The sequence below is a fragment of the Lolium rigidum genome, chromosome 3 (genome assembly GCF_022539505.1).
Source record: "Lolium rigidum isolate FL_2022 chromosome 3, APGP_CSIRO_Lrig_0.1, whole genome shotgun sequence".
NCBI lineage: Eukaryota > Viridiplantae > Streptophyta > Magnoliopsida > Poales > Poaceae > Lolium > Lolium rigidum.
In genome coordinates this window covers 214,879,226-214,900,351 of record NC_061510.1, presented here as the reverse complement: position 1 = coordinate 214,900,351, position 21,126 = coordinate 214,879,226, and the positions used below count along the sequence as shown (strand labels likewise).

General features: G+C 46.8%; 1 pseudogene; it reads right to left on the bottom strand.

Annotated features, from left to right (window-relative positions):
- Positions 1–6,677: 6,677 nt before the first annotated feature.
- On the bottom strand, positions 6,678–15,069 carry LOC124702978 (annotated as a pseudogene).
- Between the last annotated feature and the right edge of the window lie 6,057 nt (positions 15,070–21,126).

The following is a 21,126-nucleotide window of genomic DNA, read 5'->3' as shown; positions in this document are numbered from 1 at the left end:
TAGATCACATCAATACCATCATAGCAATAGTTAACTTCATAATCTACAAGAGATCATAATCATAGCCTACGCCAAGTACTAACACGGATGCACACACTGTCACCATTACACCGTGCAGGAGGAATAAACTACTTTAATAACATCACTAGAGTAGCACATAGATAAATTGTGATACAAAACACATTGCAATCATAAAGAGATATAAATAAGCACTTCACTATGCCATTCATAACGGTGAATAAGTATTCTCGTGAAATATAGCCTAACGGACCCACACGGTGCACACACTCGTCACCTTTACACACGTGGGACAAGGAGTCTCCGGATATCACATAAGTAAAACCCACTTGACTAGCATAATGACATCTAGATTACAAGCATCATCATATGAATCTCAATCATGTAAGGCAGCTCATGAGATTATTGTATTGAAGTACATAGGAGAGAGATGAACCACATAGCTACCGGTACAGCCCCGAGCCTCGATGGAGAACTACTCCCTCCTCATGGGAGACAAGCAGCGTTGATGAAGATGGCGGTGGTGTCGATGGAGGAGCCTTCCGGGGGCACTTCCCCGTCCCGGCGGCGTGCCGGAACAGAGACTCCTGTCCCCCAGATCTTGGCTTCGCGATGGCGGCGGCTCTGGAAGGTTTCTCGTACCGTGGTTTTTTCCGTATCGTGTTTTAGGTATGGGACCTTTATATAGGCGAAGAGGCGGCGTCAGAAGGTCGAAGGGGCGACGACACCATAGGGCCGCGCGGCCAGGGGGTGGGCCGCGCCGCCCTATCATCTGGGGCCTGTGTGGCCCCCCTCTGGCGACTCTCGGGTGTTCTGGATGCTTTCGGGCAAAATAGGAACCTGGGCGTTGATTTCGTCCAATTCCGAGAATATTTCGTTACTAGGATTTCTGAAACCAAAAACAGCAGAAAACAGGAACTGCACTTCGGCATCTTGTTAATAGGTTAGTTCCAGAAAATGCACGAATATGACATAAAGTGTGCATAAAACATGTAGATAACATCAATAATGTGGCATGGAACATAAGAAATTATCGATACGTCGGAGACGTATCACCCACCCCTAGAGATAGAATCTATCTCTAATTTAAATGGTTCAAATTTAGAGATAGAATCTATCTCAAGATTAAAGTGTTTTAATGAACAGATAAAGGGGAAGACTGGGGGGGGGGGGGGAAGATTTCCCCCCCTCATGCGCCGGCCAAGGAAGAGGTGGGGCCAGGGGGAAACCCTAGGCCGACCCCTCCCCCTATATAAAGAGGGGAGGGGGTGGCCGGCCACCACACCCATCCATCCAACCCTAGCCGCCCCCCTCTCTTCGTCCTCCATACGCTGCTCAGGCTTAGACGAAGCCCTGTAGTATTTGTTCTCCCCCACCACCACCACATCGTCGTGCTGCTGGGATTCCGTGGAGATCTACCACACCTCCACTGCCCGCTGGAACGGGGAGAGGACGGGCTTCATCGAGACCGTACGCGCGACCGAGTACGGAAGTGCTGCCGGATTGCAGCACCGGGACGATCGTCTACACCAACAACGAGATTAATCCCGTAGGCTTTGGAATGTTCGAGGGTTAGTCTCATCTTCATCTCGTTGCTCCGATCTTGTAGATTAGATCTTGGATTTTCCATAGATTAGATCTTGGATTTATTCGTCTTTGCGGTAGGAAATTTTTTGTTTTCCATGCAACGAACCCATCATTTATACCCCCACCAAATTTAGCCGTTGCAGACTTTTAGGGCCGGAATTTCCGGTGTAAGTTGGGGCCGGAATTTCCGCCCCCCCCCCCCCCAATTTCTGCCCCCTCGATACAAAAGTCCGGGAAAATTTCCGGGGGGTATACTGAAATCCTGGACCCTCAGGTCCTTAGCGAAATTTTGGGGGCCGAAAATTCTCAAAAAATCCGAGCCGGAATTTCCGCCCCTTCGACAGAAATGTCTGGGCAAATTTCCGGGGGTCATCCAGGGCTCTGGACCTTTAAGTCCTTAGCGAAAATTTGGTTTCCGGCCTGGAAATTCCAGCCTTCTTCTTTTCTTCTCCTTTTTCATCCACGGCTTTTCCCTTTTTAATACTTCTCACTTCAAACTATAATGTAGATCATATCTACATACTAATCCACATTAGATCATCACATATGTTGTCATCAAACATACAAACCATAATTATGGAGAGATGTTCTTTCAATCTCCCCCTTTTTGGTGTTTGATGACAACACACAGATTTGCAATAAACTTACTAGTACTAGAAAACATGTTGAGACTAAGATAGAGGCACTCCCCCTAGATGTGTGCATATAAGTAGTTTGCATTTGAATACAAATGCACCACACATAGGTTCGAGTGACCTCGATAAATAGACTAGGCAACATGACACAATAATAAGAGCAAGATACATAATCACATATAGTTGAGACTTGAGATAGAGATCATACCCATATGGTGATATAGAATACCGAATACCATAAATTACACACCATATAATAATGCATAGTCTCAATATATAAAATACTGAAATCCATGTCTCACACAATGAACCGTACTCCAAGCACACATAACATAGTACACAAATGAAAGACAAATGTTCAACAAATAAAAGGGACACAAGCTGTCAAATAGTGGTAAAAGGCATATGCTTGTGTCCTCCCATGCAAATCCCGGAGATATCCTACATAGAACAACTTCTCCCCCTTTGACATCGAAATGCCAAAAAGGGAGAAGAGCGATGCTAAGCGCCCCAAGAGAATCACTCCGAGCCCGAGCCTGAGCATGTCTCATACTCGTCCTCGCTATCCTCGGTGGCCGGTGTAGTGCGAGGGATGCTACTCCTCAGAACACTCTGCTCGATCTCTGACCAGTAAACCTGAGAAGAGTGCCAGCTGCTGTAGGAGGGGTGGACAGGAGGCTCAGGAGGAGGGCCTTGCTCACCACTGAGCTTATGTAGAATGACCTCCTGAGTATGCTGGATATCGGCAGGCCGACGCTAGCCTGGAAGTTCTCCTTGTGTATCTCGATGTTCATGTAGAGGACATTCCTTTGGAATCAATTCAGCTTCTAGAGGGGGGGGGGGGTGAATAGGTGCTAACCAATCTTTAGTTCTTTTTCAATTTAGGCTTGACACAAAGGTAAATTCTCTAGATATGCAACTATGTGAATTTACCTATATGACAAGATCAACTACTAAGCAATATATAGCTAGACAATATGTAGGGGAGCTAATAAGGCTAGAGGTAACCGAGACTGGAGCATGCGGAGACACATAGATGATTCATGTAGTTCCTTCCTTTTGAGGGGAAGTACGTCTACGTTTGGAGGAGTGTGGTCGCCACGAATGCCAGACCAACGCCACAAAGGCTTCACTCTGGTCTCCTGTGAGCAACGCCACAAAGGCCTATCCCACTTCCACTAAGGGATTTCCTCGAGGCAGAAATCAGGCCTTTACAAGGTTCTTGGGGGACACATCCACAACCGAATTGGAGGTTCCAAAAATCTGTAATAACACAACAACAAGAAGAACAAATCAACCACAAACAACTAGGATTTCCAAAGTGGAACACTAGCAAAGGGGTCCTCAAGCATATGAGGGGGAAATGCAAATCGCTTCGGTGAAGATGTAGATCAGGGTCTTCTCCTTCGATTCTCCAAATATCAAGAGCTTTGGATGGTTGGAGGAGGAGATCTTTTGATTCTTGTGTTTCTTGAAGTGGATCTAATGGTGGATGAACTTGGGAAGCAATAAGCAACTTGAGCTGGAAGAAGGAGGGTGGCATTTGTACCGACGAGGGATCACCTCGCCAATGCCTACGGATTGTAGACTTGGGTTTCGGGAGAAAGCGCGATGGAGATTCCGGGAGCGAGATTGGGCACACGATATACCCAGCTTCGGGTCCCCTCGGTGGAGGATCCCTACGTGCTGCTAGCAATCTAGTATATGATCATAAGTATGTTTATAGGGTGCCGCTGTAGCGGAGCTATGTTGTCTATCTGTTCTCCCTCTCTCTATCGGGTGCCCTGGCTGGCTTTATATATGCAACCAGCCTAGGGTTTTACAAGAGTCCTAGTCGATTACTTCTTCGGGGTGCCTTCTTGGGCCTTCTCCATATTGGGCCGAGCTAGGTATGCTAATATTGGGTACCCGAAGGGTATGCCCATGACATATACCTCCACCAAATTTAGCCGTTGCAGAGTTTTAGGGCCGGAATTTCCGGTGTAAGTTCGGGCCGGAATTTCTGCCCCCTCGATACAAATGTCCGGCCAAATTTCCGGGGGGTATACTGAGAGCCTGGACCTTCAGGTCCTTAGCAAAATTTTGGGGCCGGAAATTCTCAAAACCGGGCCGAATTTCCGCCCCCCCCCCCATAATTTCCACCCCTTCGACAGAAATGTCCGGGAAAATTTCCGGGGGTCATCCAGGGGCTCTGGACCATTAAGTCCTTAGAGAAAATTTGGGGGCCAGAATTTCCGGCCTGGAATTTCCGTCCTGGAAATTCCAGCCTTCTTCCTTTCTTCTCCTTTTTCATCCACGACTTTTCCCCTTTTAATACTTCTCACTTCAAACTATAATGAAGATCATATATGCACACTAAGCCACATTAGATCATCACATATGTTGTCATCAAACACACAAAACATAATTATGGAGAGATGTTCTTTCACTCCTAACATGCCCTCCACTTTTGGTGTGATGCCCACTCCTCCTGAGCCGACTCATAATCTTCGTGCTCGTCTTCGTCCTCCTCCTGATCGCTATTCTCCCACTCACTACGGTCTCTCTGCTGTCCTTGAGCCGACCTATTATCGGGATGTTGTTGCTCATCCCGAATGGCAGCTAGAGATGGTCGAGGAGATTGCTGCACTGGAGCGTAGTGGTACCTGGGATGTTGTCACCCCTCCCTCTGTCCGTCCCATCACCTGTAAGTGGGTCTACAAGATCAAGACTCGCTCCGATGGTTCTCTTGAGCGCTACAAGGCTCGACTTGTGGCTCGCGGATTTCAGCAGGAGCATGGCCGTGACTATGATGAGACCTTTTCTCCAGTGGCTCACATGACCACTGTTCGTACTCTTCTTGTTGTTGCTTCTGTTCGTCACTAGTCTGTCTCTCAGCTTGATGTGCATAATGTTTTTCTTAACGCGAGTTACGTGAGGAGGTGTACATGCAACCACCTCCTAGGTACTCTATTCCCGATGGCATGGTCTGCCGTCTCCGGTGCTCTCTCTATGGCCTTAAGCAAGCCCCTCGCGCCTGGTTTGAGCGTTTTGCCTCTGTGGTGACATATGCTGGTTTTATCCCTAGCGCACATGACCCTATGCTCTTTGTCCACACATCTTCTCGTGGTTGGACTCCCCTTCTTCTTTATGTCGATGACATGATCATCACAGGTGACGACCTTGAATACATTGCCTTTGTCAAGGCCCGTCTTCGTGAGCAGTTTCTCATGACTGATCTTGGTCCTCTTCGCTACTTTCTTGGGATTGAGGTTTCTTCTACCTTCGATGACTTATGTATCTCCCAAGAGAAGTATATTCAGGATCTTCTCACTCGTGCCGCTCTTGGTGATGAGCGCTCTGTCGAGACTCCTATGGAGCTCAATGTCCATCTCCATGCCACTGATGGTGATCCTCTACCAGACCCGACTCGCTATCGTCACTTGGTCGGGAGCCTTGTTTACCTTGCTGTCACCCGTCCTAACATCTCCTATCCGGTCCACATTCTGAGTCAGTTCATGTCTGCTCCCACTAGTGTCCACTATAGTCATCTCCTTCATGTCCTACACTATCTTCGTGGCACCATCTCCCGTCGTTTCTTCTTTTCTAGTTCCAGCTCCTTACAGCTCCAGACCTACTCAGATGCTACCTGGGCTAGTGATCCATCGGATCGCAAGTCCCTTTCCGCCTACTGTGTCTTTCTTGGTGGTTCTTTTATTGCTTGGAAGACCAAGAAGCAGATTGCAGTCTCTCGTTCAAGTGTAGAGGCTGAGTTGCGAGCGATGGCTCTCTAGACAACAGAGGTGACTTGGTTACGCTGGTTATTGGAGGATTTTGGTGTTTCTGCCGACGCACCGACTTCTCTATTGTCGGACGATGCGGGTGCCATCGGCATTGCGCGTGACCCGGTGAAGCACGAGCTCACCAAGCACATAGGTGTTGATGCTTTCTTTGTGCGTGTATGTGCCTTCCGAGTTACAGCTCGCTAACTTCTTCACGAAGGCCCAGACTAGAGCGCAGCATGGGTTCTTTCTCTCCAAACTCAGTGTTGTTGATCCACCATGAGTTTGAGGGGGGTGTTAGAGATGTATAGTCGTATAGACCCCTTTCTTGTATATCCCTAGTGTATGAGGGACTTTCCTGAACATTGTAACACATGTACATGTACTGGCCCTTGGCCCTCTGTGAATACAAGTTGCTCATTCACAACAGTTCTAATGATAAAAGATAGGCCGGGTTGATCTAGTCAATGGGTACAAAAGATCACCTAGAAGCATTGGAAAACAAAGATTGAAACATCAAAGATGTGTGTTCAACAATCAAAGCCAGCCAAAACATTACTAAACAGAATCAAAACTCTGATCCCCGCAAAAAAAAAAAAAAAAAAAAAAAAAAAAAAAAAACTCTGAAGAAAGATCACAGCAGGCCAGGACCAGAAGTGGAAGAAACAATCACCAGCAGATGATAATACACAAGGAGCTTTGCTAAGGGGTCACATATTCAGTAGCATTGTCATTTTGCTACTTTCTGCTTATGTTTCTGCAACTGATATGGAAACAGATACAGGATGAATAAAAATACAGGGACTCAGATTTCATTGACTAGGTGATTTGGCATATAGAGCTCATTGCAATTTAGAGTACTCTTTCTTGACTTTAGCAGAAGCGAACGCCATTTAGGAGGCAAGTTTTGTTAACTCTAAATCCCAGAGTTTTTACATACAAATAAAATCTCGACCAAGGTTCCTCATCTGGAGAAAACCAAAATATACTATCTACCTCTCGGGGTAGTCATAGTCACGTCGTTTATGCTACATGGCTCAGCACCTGGGGACGCCTCTTCCTTTGTCACCCTCACGTGGAAATACGCAGGGTGCTTAGGCTCGGGAAGGCTCATACTCTCACTGCTTAGCATAGCAACGACATCTGACGTGGTGGGCCTATCAGCCGCGTTCTCTTGTACACACAGCAGAGCAATGTTAACGCATCTCATTATCGCTAATGTACAACAATCTGTGACTAATGATGCATCAGCGAGTTGGAGCCATCTTTTTTCCTTCCATGACTGCCATGCCTGTTAGAAGTTTCATTGTAGAATATGTTAAACTTGCATCATCAAACAAAACAAGGTAGCAAATGTAAGTAGAGAAGAAGGCTCACATATCCAAGAAGGTTAAAAAAGTCTCCATGCAGATGGAAACCAGAATTTTTTTTCCAGCGATGATCTCGAGAACTAGGACGCCAAAGCTGAACACGTCAGATTTTATTGAAAAGAGGCCTTCAGAAGCATACTCTGGGGCCATATAACCACTGAAAGGATATTATATAACATATCATCAAAATCAAGCTTTTACGTCCTATTACAATATTCACTAGTAGGAAAAGCGCTACAGGGGTAGGCCCACTGGTAGTGGGCACGGTTTTTAGAATGCAGCTGCTACTGCTGGCCGCGTGCGATAAAGCCATACGCGACCAGGTGGAGGCAGCACATGACCAGTCTAAAGTAACATGTTCATGGCGCACGCGACCAGTATGTAGACTACTGGCCGCGTTTGCCACAGGCACGCGACTAGTATGCCGTTACCAGTGCAGGGGCCTGCGACCAATAGCCAAATTTCACATACGACTAATAGCGTTTTTCCTACTAGTGACTACTTGATGGATCTGTAATACGAATCAACTGAATTTGTTTGTAATAAAAGCTTACTATGTCCCAACCACCCTTTTTGTGTTCCCTTCAGTATCGTCAGAGCTAGACAATTTTGCAAGCCCAAAATCTGAAATTTTAGGATTCATTCCAGAGTCCAAGAGAATGTTGCTGGCTTTAACATCTCTATGTATAACACGTAAGCGAGAGTGTTTATGCAAATACAGCAGTCCTTGTGCTATTCCTTCGATTATTGTCAGGCGTTTATTCCAGTTTAGTAAAGCTTTTCTTGCTTCATCTGTACATAAGTCAGACATAAATATAGTAGAGAAAGAATGTTCGTTTTAAGGTGTAATGCAAAATATGGCGTTGGTAATAATTGGAAGTAATAGTAATACCGAAGATGAAGAAATCCAAGCTTTTATTTGGCAAATATTCATAGACTAGCATTTTGTCCTCTCCCTGAGAGCAACATCCCAACAGCCTAACCAGATTTCTGTGCTGCAGGTTGGCTATGAGTTGGATTTCATTTTTGAACTCTGTGAAACCTTGCCCAGAATGGGAAGCAAGTCTCTTAACTGCTACCTCCAACCCATCAGGAAACTGTCCCTGCAAGAACGGTGTAGGTACATTATCAATTTATGACCTTGTTGTACTCAAAATTGCTGTATGATATTAAGTTGAGAGGTTGTCTCCGGTGCTTACTCATATCACACAGAATTTTATGTCATTCTGTATGTAGAGTTGTAGACCCATGCATGAATTTTTACCTTGTATACAGGACCAAATCCACCTTGTCCAAGTTTGTTTTCGTCTGAGAAGTTACTTGTAGCCTCCAATAATTGTGATAAGCTGAAAAGAGTGAACCCTGATTTTTTCCCTTCTATTCCCCAAACCAGCTCTTCATCCTGGCGCTCATTCACCTTTGATATATCCCATAAACTCAGTTGAACTGCATTTAAAGCTAATATTATCTCATTAGTGCAAAACTTATCAACCAAAAACTTGACTAACAGAGTGTTCATAGCTCACCTTTTATGTGCCTTCTGATCCACCTGAAGCAAAACATGAAGGAGAGAAATGCTACCACTAGAGGAACAGCTGTGGCAATGAAAATTATCCATCGCTTGGTCTTATGCCCTTGCATGGTAAAAAGAGAAATAATATTGACAAATATGTACCACACAACAGTTTTGGCAACAATTAAGATGGTACAAGTAGATTTCCATGCGCTTTGCAAATTACCTGACGTACCATTGCTTCCTTCGCATGGAGTTGAGTTTTGGCTACAATTCAGATGGTTGCCAACGAAGCTGGAAACACATGCTTACACTAAATTATGTAAATGCACACATCAAAGTTTTTTTCTAATATGCTATAGTACAAAATGCCACCGTACTTGTATTCGGCCACTTGAAACAGCTGAAGTGGTATTCCACCACTAAGACTATTGTATGAAAGATCACTGCAAAGCACAGTGAGAGGTGAGGTGATACGTATGTACATAATGAGCAAACAAAAACAACAGTAACAAGGATTGTGATATTTGGAATTTGTGATCAATATAAGTGAACTCACTTACATATCTTTTAAGAATGTAAGACTTGACAAAGACTTCGGAATTTCCCCGCTTAATCCGTTCCGGTCTAGATCCCTGTCCAACTTATCAGTTTTAGGGTCTGTAAAGTACAAGATGGCATCAATTATGTGGTGACTTACAAATTTTGGAGTCCTTGAAGATGGCCAAAAACGTTAGGTATTTTTCCAGTTAACCTATTTCCTCCTAAATTACTGCAAACCAGGGTTACGAGGCATCAAGAAATGATGGAATAGCTCTGCGATCATTTGAACGAATCAAATAGCAGTAATATGTGATAATGATGATGATATCAGCAAAATAAGGTCAACTTACATATCATTCAATGATGGAAGCTTTAACAAAGAGATTGGTATGTTGCCACTTAAGCGATTTTGGCTTAGATCCCTGTTCAAAGTTATCACATTGTTCAGGGTTGACCGTGATGTGTGTGATAATAAGAGATATAGATTGGCTTACATAATTTGAAGTGCTGAAAGATTGCCAAATGATTCAGGTATCGAGCCATTTAAGATATTATTTCCAAGTTGCAGAATCACTAAGTTTGGTAGGTTGCCTATCTCCTGCGGGATTTCACCATTTATAAGGTTACCATCAAATGCCCTGAAACAAAATATGTAACAATCAACAAAATCATGTGAAAGTAAACTATATCTATTTGAGGAATAATCTTTAAATGTAACACATTTGTAAGAGTATATCTCGAGCGTACAGTTGACGTAAACTTGTTAACTTTCCAATGCTGGGCGACATTACTCCACTTAACCCTGCTTTGCTCAAAGTTCTGAAAATTGCAGAGAGAAAACTGAGCAAATAATCATGTAAACACAAGTGTACATGCTATTGCACATTTACAGTGTTTATTCAAATATCTCTTTATTTTTATTTTTGCATAGAGTAAAAATCACCCATGATCTATCAACTTGCCATCGATGTGTACTGTGGTCACCCAAGTTGCAAAACATCCTGGCCCGGTCACCAAGGGCGTGATTGGTTGCTCGCAATAGAGTTTTCCTGTTCCCCATTTAGCCCACCGGATGCCGTATGAGGAGAAACGGAACTTGGGTTATGTTGTGCACTACGTTTGGATTCCAACAAAGTTTCATGGTGCAGTTTCGGCCCATCGATTGGTAAGCAACAATGGCCGATATGTTGGCTCACGAGAGAAGTATTGGCCGTTTGGTTGTGTGCTAACAAGCGATGCTATTACCGCCCTCTTCAACTGGTGCTCTTACCCCTATCTAATCACACAACACAACAGAGTAAGCACACATGATAGCCATGATCCAACAACAAGGAAGAGCTACCTGCATATAAGCATTGTCAGGGCAAGAAATAATGTCCTGATCAAAAGCAAGGACGTTCCTGGGGCATAGAAGCCCGTAGAACTCCTTGATCAAAAGCAAGGACATTCCAGGGGCATAGAAGCCCGTAGAACTCCTTGATCAAAAGGCACGGTCATTGTCTTAACATCAAAGGTTCACCACTAAAACTAACTATGGACATCATTAACAGGCATGGAAATAAAGAAGGGCCGCCGCCTAGCCGTGATCAGGGCAGGTGTAGAGCCTGGCGGTGGAGGAGTCGGCCCTGAAGATGATCATCTTGATGACGAATGCCTGGAGCTTGAACTCCACGACGTCGCCGATGTGCAGATCATACTTGAACACCGTCTCCTTCCAGTTCCTGCCGAAGACCACCTGGCCACCAAAGTAGGTCACCTACACCCACGTCGCCGATGTGCAGATCATACTTGAGCATCCGGAAGGGGTCCGGGTCACTGTCAATCTTATCCCATGCGAACTGCACCACTTTGCTGAAACCATCCAGTTTCAGCCAGAACGTTCAAACCGAAACCGCTTGTGACTCACAGACTGTGTGGTACAGTTAACGAGGAGCTGATGTGGAGTTCTTCACACGAAACCGTGACGAACACTCTTTCGAGCTTGAGGAGGGTGGGGGTCTACCACTCGTTCGACCACGTGTAGCATCTCCCGTGTAGGTAAATCTCATTAAGCTCGCAGTCATTCAGGAAGCGCCGAAAGCTACCCATCATCCGGTGGTTTAGGTTGACGTTGTTCTTTTTCTTGTCACGGCAGATGAAAGAGCAAGATATCTCCATGAGTGTTTTGTGTATTTGATAACAACACTCGAATATATTTCACCGTGTGCATAGTTTCCATGAAAAATTTGCATGTGCACGGTGTCCTCGCTAAATACCTCTGGATCGGAAGACTCAAGAGTAGTTGATAGGTTTTCTGGTTTTGTGTGTGTGTCGCGAGGCGACATGGTTGTAGAGGAAAAGAAAAGAAAACAGGTTCAGCAAAACCGGTAGTACCGGTGCTGAGTGCGGTAGTGCCGCTACCAAGTGCGGTAGTACTGCTACCACCCTCAGCACCACGTACACATCAGCTGGAACCTCGCAGCTCCGGTAGTACCGGTCGAGGTACCGCCTTCTGGGAAAAGAATGCAGTGAGCATGCCGGTACCTTGACGGTACCTAAGCCGGCACTACCGCTCGAGTCACCAGAAATGGTGAAACGCGGTAGTACCGCTCTGGTACCGGTCATGCAAACACGGTGGTACTCCTCGCCTGGTACCGCAATGGTACCGGGCAGAGGGTCGAGATCTCATAGTGCTGCCGGAGAGCTCCGCCGCGCACCCTTGTGCCCCGCCGACGATGATCCTTTGCCACCCTGCGCGTGGTTGGGGGTCAGGCATGTGGCGTGGGGGGCGGCGGGCATGGCGCGGCAGTGGGTGGGCGCAGGTGGCGGCGGGCCGCGGGAGGCATGGGCAAGCCTCGTGGGCGGGCGGCGGGCGTGGGGCAGTGGCAGGCCGTGCTGCCCGTGCGCTTGCAGGTGGATGAAGAGGGAAGGAGATAAGGGACGAAAAAACAAAGAAAAAAAAGTGTACCCACCATTGCCAGTGCTGGATTACTATTATAAGAAGGCTATGAAAGCAAAATTTTATCTGGGTTTGTATACCTTCTCTTTCCCTTTTCTATAGTAAAATTTTAGCAATCCAATATAGAAATGCTATTGGAGGTGCTCTAAGAAGTGATGGACGGTCTTCAGTTCAGAGGAGATTTTGACCGGCCAAATCGACATCAGGCCCGGCTTAAAAAGCTATGCTCTGCTTTAATATTTCAAACATCCTTATGTTGGCCAGAATGTGAATATGCGGTTGCCTCGTGATGGGCTTTCAAGAATTAAAAAAGAGAGCAAAAAAGAATTGTAGCTGCCAGACAATTGAGTATGCTTTCACTTACATTGCATAAACGTTGTTGTCTTGATCGCACATAATATAATTATTAAGGCAGGGATTGACTTGATTCTCGTTCCAATCTCCCAGGACACCGCGATTGTCAATGAGCATCATTCTGATTTCATGTAGTGCTGTGACTGTAGAGATAAAAAAAAAGGCCGTTTAATTTGCAGAGCTATGAGGTAGAACTAATTAAAAGTGGTTAAAATCTTTCTGATTGACGTAAAATAAATATATTCAATGTTTCACTTGCAATCTAACGAGAAGTGCTTTCCTACTACGTTGAAAGAGAAGTGCAAATCTACCAAAGCAATTCTAAGGGTAGGTGATATGCAAATATGCACTTGATCACTGGAGTACGTGTGCTTTGGAACAATTGAGTAGTTTCCTTGTAAGCATTGTTTGGAACTCTGGATTTTCAAAGAGATATGGAGGTGAATCTCTTAGCAGATGTACAGTACTCTCTCTGCCTTTGTCTAAATTTAGATGCATCCATTTTAGCATCAAGTAATATGGATCAGAGGAAGTACTAAATAGTGTCTATATACATCTAAATTTAGACAAAGTTAAGACAAGTGTTATCAGATGGAGGGATATTTAGTTGGCAGAGTCTAGTCAACAAACAGTCAATAGTTCCAAGTCAGTTCCACACCTTGTTAATGGTAGGTACAGGGAGGTGAAGCTAGACACTCGGGTGCTGATAAAATCTAGTCATCTGTCAATAATTGGATAATGATAAGGGCAGCGAGATGAATCTCCAAGAAGCGCACTCGATTATTTAGTAGACGAAGTCTAGTCAAATAGTCAATACTCCCTTTTTTTTTTCTAAATGAAGCAACAGCCCCAGCCTCATACTAGTCAATACTCCCTGGCATTGCCTTACCGAATTCCAGCTATGTAGAATAATATCTTAAACGCAAATTATTTACCTTGGAGTTGGAGGTCAGTAGCTGCAAAAGATTGCAGGTACGCCAGTACAACTAACCCAAAAGCTAGGAACTTCATGCTTCCAGAATGGTGCTCAATCAGTTTGTTTAGGAACAGAAGTACTGCTCAATCTGCTCTGGATTCTGCTTGATGGAGATCATAAGCACTCTTGACTCTTGAGGCGAAATCAGTGCGACATAGATGCCTCACTGAAGAACAAAATGAATTGTGTCAGATTCACTAGACCAGCGAAACGAACTGAGAAGAATGGAGAGTATGAATTGCTTGGAGAGAAATCAGACAACCTGTAAATACACTCTTTTCTGCGTACTACCATACGAGACAAAAAAAAAATTGTGTCTCCTACAACTAAAAGCCAGGGACATAAATTAACCTGACTAAACCAAAATTCCAGGACAAAACGAAATTTGGTTGGTCAAATCTTGTCTACAGTATGATTTTGCTCTGCAGATGCAAGCTTCTCAGCAGAATCCATTGCTTTCTCTAGTAATGTTTGAACAGAAGTTAACCTTCTCAATTAACCAATCAAGGGAATCAAAATACCAAAAATCGCATCAATAAATGCACACAGCTATTCTAATGGAAAGCGAGCAATGAAGTGAAGCAAACAGGTAAGGAAGATTGAGCAAGAGAAAGATTCATCAGTTAATCATGCGTACATGAAAGGGAGAGTGTCAAGAACATAATTACCAAGCAAAGGAAGAGGCAATCATGTGATGCTGCTGACTTTCCAAGACCTTTCTTCTCTCAGTATACTTTATAAGATGACCCGGAGCTTGAGCTCTGAGCTAAAGAGAACTATGAGCTACTGGACAGTGAATTGGGGGACACACGGACTAAATTGGTGAAATTTAGGGGTAGGAAACTTCCTGCAGGACGAAGCAATGAAGTCCTCGTCATTAATTCTCCCGACGCGGACTTTTGGGACCTGGCAGCACGCCGAGGTCGACATCCCACGCGTCAATGGTTGCCGTGGGATTAGGGACGCGAATTTTTGGCTCTCAGCCACCAGCGCGGATGGAATCTGTATCGCTGGTTCGAGCTTCTAAATGAGCAAACAAAGTAGCCTGTATAAATGCAGAAAAAGGGAAATCAGGAAACATAATGGGAGGAAAAGAGGAATACGAGATTTTGTATCCGGGGGATCGTCACCAGAACAGGTAGGTACAGGTCCTAACTCCCCTTCCGCGCCCCTGCCGGCAATAATTAGACACGCAGCGTAGTTATGACACTGTACGGGCCGTTGCTTTTAGGGATGGGTTAATTCTATAACAGCAAGATGCTCGCAATGTTCCTGCTTCATCAACCGCTCGTAGGATGCCAATTCCGAGCCTCGTGGTGGGGGGAGCTTCACAGAGAGGAGGTAGATCCACCTGGTGAGCCGGCGAACTTATGGATGTTGCATCTGAGCGCAATGCTGCGGAGTGGATTTGGTACTTTCAGGTGAGGACATCGATTCACAAGATATGGAGCTTTTTTTTATCCTTACAGCATTCTGAATCTTCTTATATGTTCCTGCAGGGGGCTCGATACAGTTCCTGAGACTGCTCATAGTGAGAGTAATATAGCTAGTAACATCACACATCTCAAGGCATTTTGGTGACATGGCATGCGAATAAATGAAGAAAGAGAGTGAGGTGGTAACTAGCTATGTTACCATAACATCACACATCCCAAGGCAAAATGAGTCTACAACATAATAAATGACGCAATGCATGACACCACATATAAGTTACTACCCACTATGAAGATAGTAACCTAGACTAGTAACATGACATATATTACTAGTCTAAGTTACTCCCCACTATGAGCAGCCTGAGGCGTTCGAGAGTGATACATTGGATGATTCGCTGACAGAGCAAAAGGGAAAACCACTTGAAGTCGACAGAAATCTTATCTCTTCAGGAGGTTGACAGCGGCAGTGCATCGGGTGGCGCGCCTCCTGTTGTTGAAGGATGGGTACGGAGGTAAGCGAGATGACTACTGATAGAAGAATAGCAAGTGCATGTGCGTGTAGTGTGATCTAGTTTTTCAGAAATCTACTAGTAGTTCGTAACAAAAAACAGATGTGTTGTGTTGCCTATTGGGTAAATTGTAAGGCCATCTCCAACCGAGCGACCCAAACGGATCCGTTGGACCGTCCGTTTTGGGCCGTTTGGGGGCCGAGCGGACACCCGGACAGCGGCCCGCGTCCGCGTGTCCGTTTGGGTTGCACGCTGCGCCCAACGCGGCGACCTAAAAAGACGCCACGTGGTTCGGCGCTGCGCCATGGTAGGCCTCGACGGGACAGCAATAGTGGGCGGTGGAACGCGCGGGAAAGTTCCCGCGCGCACCAAGGTTCCCGCGCGCGTGAAAAGGCCATTGGCGCACGCTCGCGCCCAAGTTTCCCGCCAGGCCGGCGGCTATAAAAGACGGTGGCGGTCACAGACCGCATCACACCCTCTCCGCCGTCCTCTCCCCCTCCACCTTCTCCGGCGCCCTCTCCATCGCCATGCCGCGCACCCCGCATGCCACGTGGGCCAAGCTCTCCCTCGTCGCCCGGGCCAGGTTCCCGCGGACGGAGGAGGAGGAGCGCGCGGACTCGCGGTGGGTCGCCGACGACGAGGCGCTCCGCGTCACTGCCGAGGCGGCGGCGAAGAAGGAAGGGGACGCGGAGATGGTGGAGGCGACCGCGGAGGGCTGGCACGAGACCGCGGACGGCTGGTACGAGGCAGCGGAGGAGGGGACGGCCGCCGGGGAGGAGGAGCCCGTGAACGAGGAGGACCTCGCGCTGGCGAACATCAACGCCGCCATCGAGGAGCGTCTCGCCGACCTCACGCGCGTGACAAAGGAGCACGAGGCGACCTGTCGGGCCGGCCGGCCGCCGATTAGGCGACCTCCTCGGCCAGAAGAACGAGCTGCTCGCTATGCGAGCAGCCCGCCACCTCATCCAGATGCCCTCGCCCGAGCGGCGCGCCCGGGAGGCTGCTGCGTCGGCGGAGCGCGGCCGACAAGAGCGCATGCGCCGGCGGAACGAGAACCACGAGGCCCAGGCCGCCGGCCGCGTCCGCCTGGAGGCGCGCACCGCTGTGGAACCGCCGCTCTGCAGGAACTGGAGCTATGCGGGAAGCGGATGGTGCCGCCGCAGGAGGCGGAGCGCGAGCGCGCTCGAGGCGCGCAGACGGAAAGGAGGAGGATGAAGGCCTCCGCCGCGCCACCCAGCTCGTAAGCTAGAGTGGAATCCTCACGCGTACAGGCCGTCCGCGTCGAGTGAAATCCACGGTCCCGACGGCGAGCCGGCGAAGAGTCGTCGGCGAGGCCGCCGGCCCCGTACGTATTAGGATAGAAGTAGTAGACTAAAAAAAATGTAATGGGTACTTTTTTAATGGAAAAAATTAGTTATGTCTATGACACGCGGGCCAGGGGCGGACAAGGGGCGGACGCGCACGGCCAGCCATCGGCGTCCGCGGCCACACAAACTCGTCCCAGATTTGGGCCGGGTTTGGGTCGTCCCGGACGCCGCGGCCATCCGTTTTTAGGATGGGTCCGCGCCCTGGGCCGCGGTTTTGTCCGTTTCGACCCATCCGAACGCGCGGGCGTGGGATGGGTCGCCGCCTTGGAGATGCCCTAACTACACCAATATTGCTACGTCTCGGTACAGTAGCTTCTATATGTTGTGTTGCCTATTGAGATTCAGTCTTGACTCCCACAGAAAAACAACCTGGTTCCATGTTTTTTATTTCCAACGATTATAGAACCAAAGCTAGCGTTGCTGGATGTGCATAGCTTGAGTGGTGCCTTCATGTTTGCTAGTTGTGGACATCATTTCCGAAAAAAGAATTTTTTTTATTATTTGTGCGCCTCATGTGGCATGCCCACTGATCTATGTATATTATGTCATTTTTAGTCTGCCTAGTGAAAAATTTAATTCTCAGACCAAGTCATGGGAGAATGCCTGATGAGAGACCCACGAAACCAGACAGGGTTACAGCTCTAGAAAGTTCGTTCAGAGGATTTGCAGAACGGAAAACAGATGCTATTGTAAACCCGACAGTGGGCCTCACATTTGATTCGACTGGGGAGGCGTATGACTATTACAACCTATATTCCTGGGAATGTGGTTTTGGGATTAGATACGGGAAGAGCAGAACCAATGTGAAAGGGGCGAAGTGTATGCAAGAGCTGTATGTGTGCTCGGTAAATTCGCAAACTAGGCTTGAATTTGCTATGATGTTTAAAATCTTGATGGTGTTGTTGTTGAAAGTAACATACTTCTTTTGCCTTGGTTTGTAGGGTAAGCCAAAGGAGAGTAACACAACATCTAGTTGTTGCGAATGCAGTGGGCCATTCACCATGAAGGCTAAAAGCGAGATAGGCTGGACATTTTCGCTTACAAAGGCGAAGACAATTCCGCATTTTTTCAGCCGATGCTGATAGCAAGATATGAAGCCTGTTATAGACAAATGGCCGTAGTAAACACCAGTACCACCATTTCGGTGATCTGGTGACCTTTGACACAACTTACAAGACCAACCTGTACGATATGCCGTTTGGTATTTTTGTTGGAGTAAACAATCATTTCTAAAGTGTTCTTTTTGCTGGTGTTCTACTGCGTGACGAGAAGATCGAGAGCTTCGAGTGGGTTTTCTCCAAGTTCGTGAAGATGATGGGTGGCAAGCGACCAGTGACAATACTAACATGTACTATCTAATTTGTTCGGTAACCCGGGGGTGTTGATTTTATGGCAAAATGACTAACATGGCAACCATTTTAACGCAGATCAAGCAAGGTCAATGGAGGTCGCGATTGAGAACGTGTTCCCAGGCACGACACACCAGTGGTGTAAATGGCATGTTCTTCGGAAGGCCAACGAATGCCTTGGTACCCATTACACGAAAAAGTGGGTTCCGTACTGATTTCCACAACCTTGTGGACGAGATGCTTACTGTGAAGGGATTTGAGGTCTGATGAGCAACACGTTCCTTATTCAGATCTTTGAAGTCCGCAAGAAGTGGGCAAAGCCATACTTCAGTGGGAAGTTCTGTGCCAAGCGGATCAACACCCAAAGAAGTGAGAGTGCAAATCACATGCTAAAGAATTATGTCCCTCCTGCGTGCCCGATGATCGTGTTTGTTAAACAATATGGGAAGCTGCAATATGACAGAGAGCAAGAAGAAGGGTTCCAAGAAAAAAGGGGCAGATGGTAAGACAGTTGGTTTTTTGTTTATGTTGAACCTTGTAGGCCATTTCCTTTTATAGTGTTTGTTGTTCTGTTTTCCGATGACATCATTTGCCTGATATTTGTTTAGATATCACTTTGTTTTGGCTAGGCTGGTGCAGTGATAAAATCAAATGTACCGATAGAAAGGCATGCATGCCAGCAAGATATACACAAGGACGATGTTTGAAATGTTTGGTCGAGCCCTGTATGTTGCATGGTACTATTCTGTGGAGGAAATTGTGCCAAAAATGAAATATGTTGCATTGCATGCAAATCATGTAAATCCTTTGGCACTCCCTGATTGGTACAAGAGTCGATATGAGGTCACCGTTTCTGAAGACAGTTCTATGTACATCTGCGAGTGCGGGAGGTATGAGCACATGGGCATGATATGCTTCCACATATTGAAGGTACCGTCGTTAATAGCGGCGTCTTCTTAATACATGACGACAAGCACGTTGATGTCTGTTTGAGAAAAAAAATAGGCAACTAAAAACAGTTGTCAGCTAGCTGCAAACAAAAGGCAACGGACATATGGCTGTACTAGCACATCAAAATCAAGTCAACTGGTACAACTGACGGCTACTTAGGACGCGTTTGGTTGTCTGGCCTGACTTGTGGCTCACTGGCGTGCGCGTCCAGAACGAGCCACGGGTCGAAATTGCCTGTTGTTTGGTACGTCGGGCTATATCGGTTGGGCCAAAAAGGACTTTCTGTTTGTTTGCCTGCATCCAAGTCGATGGAGATGATATTAGGCCTGTTTGGTACCATCCAGGCATGTCTACGGTTACCTCTTCTCTACGACGGGTAGTCTTACCATGCTATCACCTCCCATCACACAGAAATCACAGTACTTGCAATCAGTTCACGAAATCATCCCTAGCTACTACAAATGGTAGTTCATAACACGATGCTCCCTAGCTACTACGAATTGCAGTTTATCATAACGGGGTCGTTCAATATACGGGGATCGAAAAGGGTTCGAGAAACAGGGGATCGTAGGGGTTCTTCTTCTTCTTCTTCACTTCTTCTCAGATGGTGGTGTTGCCTCTGGCTTCCCACATTGCGTCTGCCCACTCTTGCCTCTTCACCTTCCAGGCATCATTGTCGCCTGCTTCCCCGCCATGGCCGGTCTCTACTTCATCAATAGTGACAACCTCTTCGAAGAACTCATCCTCGCCTCAACCTAGGATCCAGTTGTGAAGAATGCAGCAAGCAAGGACCAGCTTTACCTGAGTGTCAAACGTGTGGAACGGTTTCTGGTCAAAGACCTTGAACCTGTTCTTCAAAGCAGCAAAGGCCCTCTCAATGGTGACTCTAAGGCTTGAGTGTTTGAGATTGAACAACTCTCTCGCATTCAGAGGTCGGTGCTTCGCAGAGAACTCGTTGAGGTGGTACCTTGTTTTCCTGAAGGGAGGTAGAATTCCAGGCCGGCATGCATATCCAGTATCTCCAAGGTAGAACTTACCGTCGGGGATTTGCAACCCATCAGACCTTGACAAGCTATCGGCCATGATACTCGCATCATGAGCTGAACCCTCCCACCCAAGCACGTAGGTGAACCTCATATTGAAATCCACAGCTGCTAGCATGTTCTGGTTGGTGTAGTGCTTCCTCCCGCAAATGCTGCAGATATTGATCTCAGTAACTTTGCAGTGACATGAGTACCATCAATATCCCCAATGCAATCCTGTAAAAAGATTAGCACACAATCATGTTTCTGATAGTAGCACACATCTGATAGGTAGAAGGAACATGATTTTGTACTCACCCTGAAATAGGGGAACTGTTGAGATACATATCTTGTATATCTGGATGTGTATCCTCTGTAGTTATTGTATAGCGATACATATCCTTGTATTTACTATTGGGCCCGCCTCCTTCCTTGTATAGTCGAGGACGTGGCCTATATATGTACCGCCATATGCATCCGATCAATACATCGAGCATTGCATCTCCTTCTACATGGTATCAGACACCTCCTAGATCCTAAAACCCTAGCCGCGCGCCGCCTCTCCTCCCCGTGCGCCGCACCCCACCCTCCCCCAACCCCTAAACCCTAGCAGCGCCGCCTCTCCTCCCTCTCCCGGCCGCGCGCCGCCTCCCCTTCCTCATCATGTCAACCCCTAGCTCCAACCCCTTCGCCGACTCCTCCATCCCCGACCCCGGCCAGCTCCGCGCCGTCGCCATCACCGACCATGTCCCCGTCAAGCTGTCCACCACCGCCGCCAACTATCTCACCTGGAAGACGTA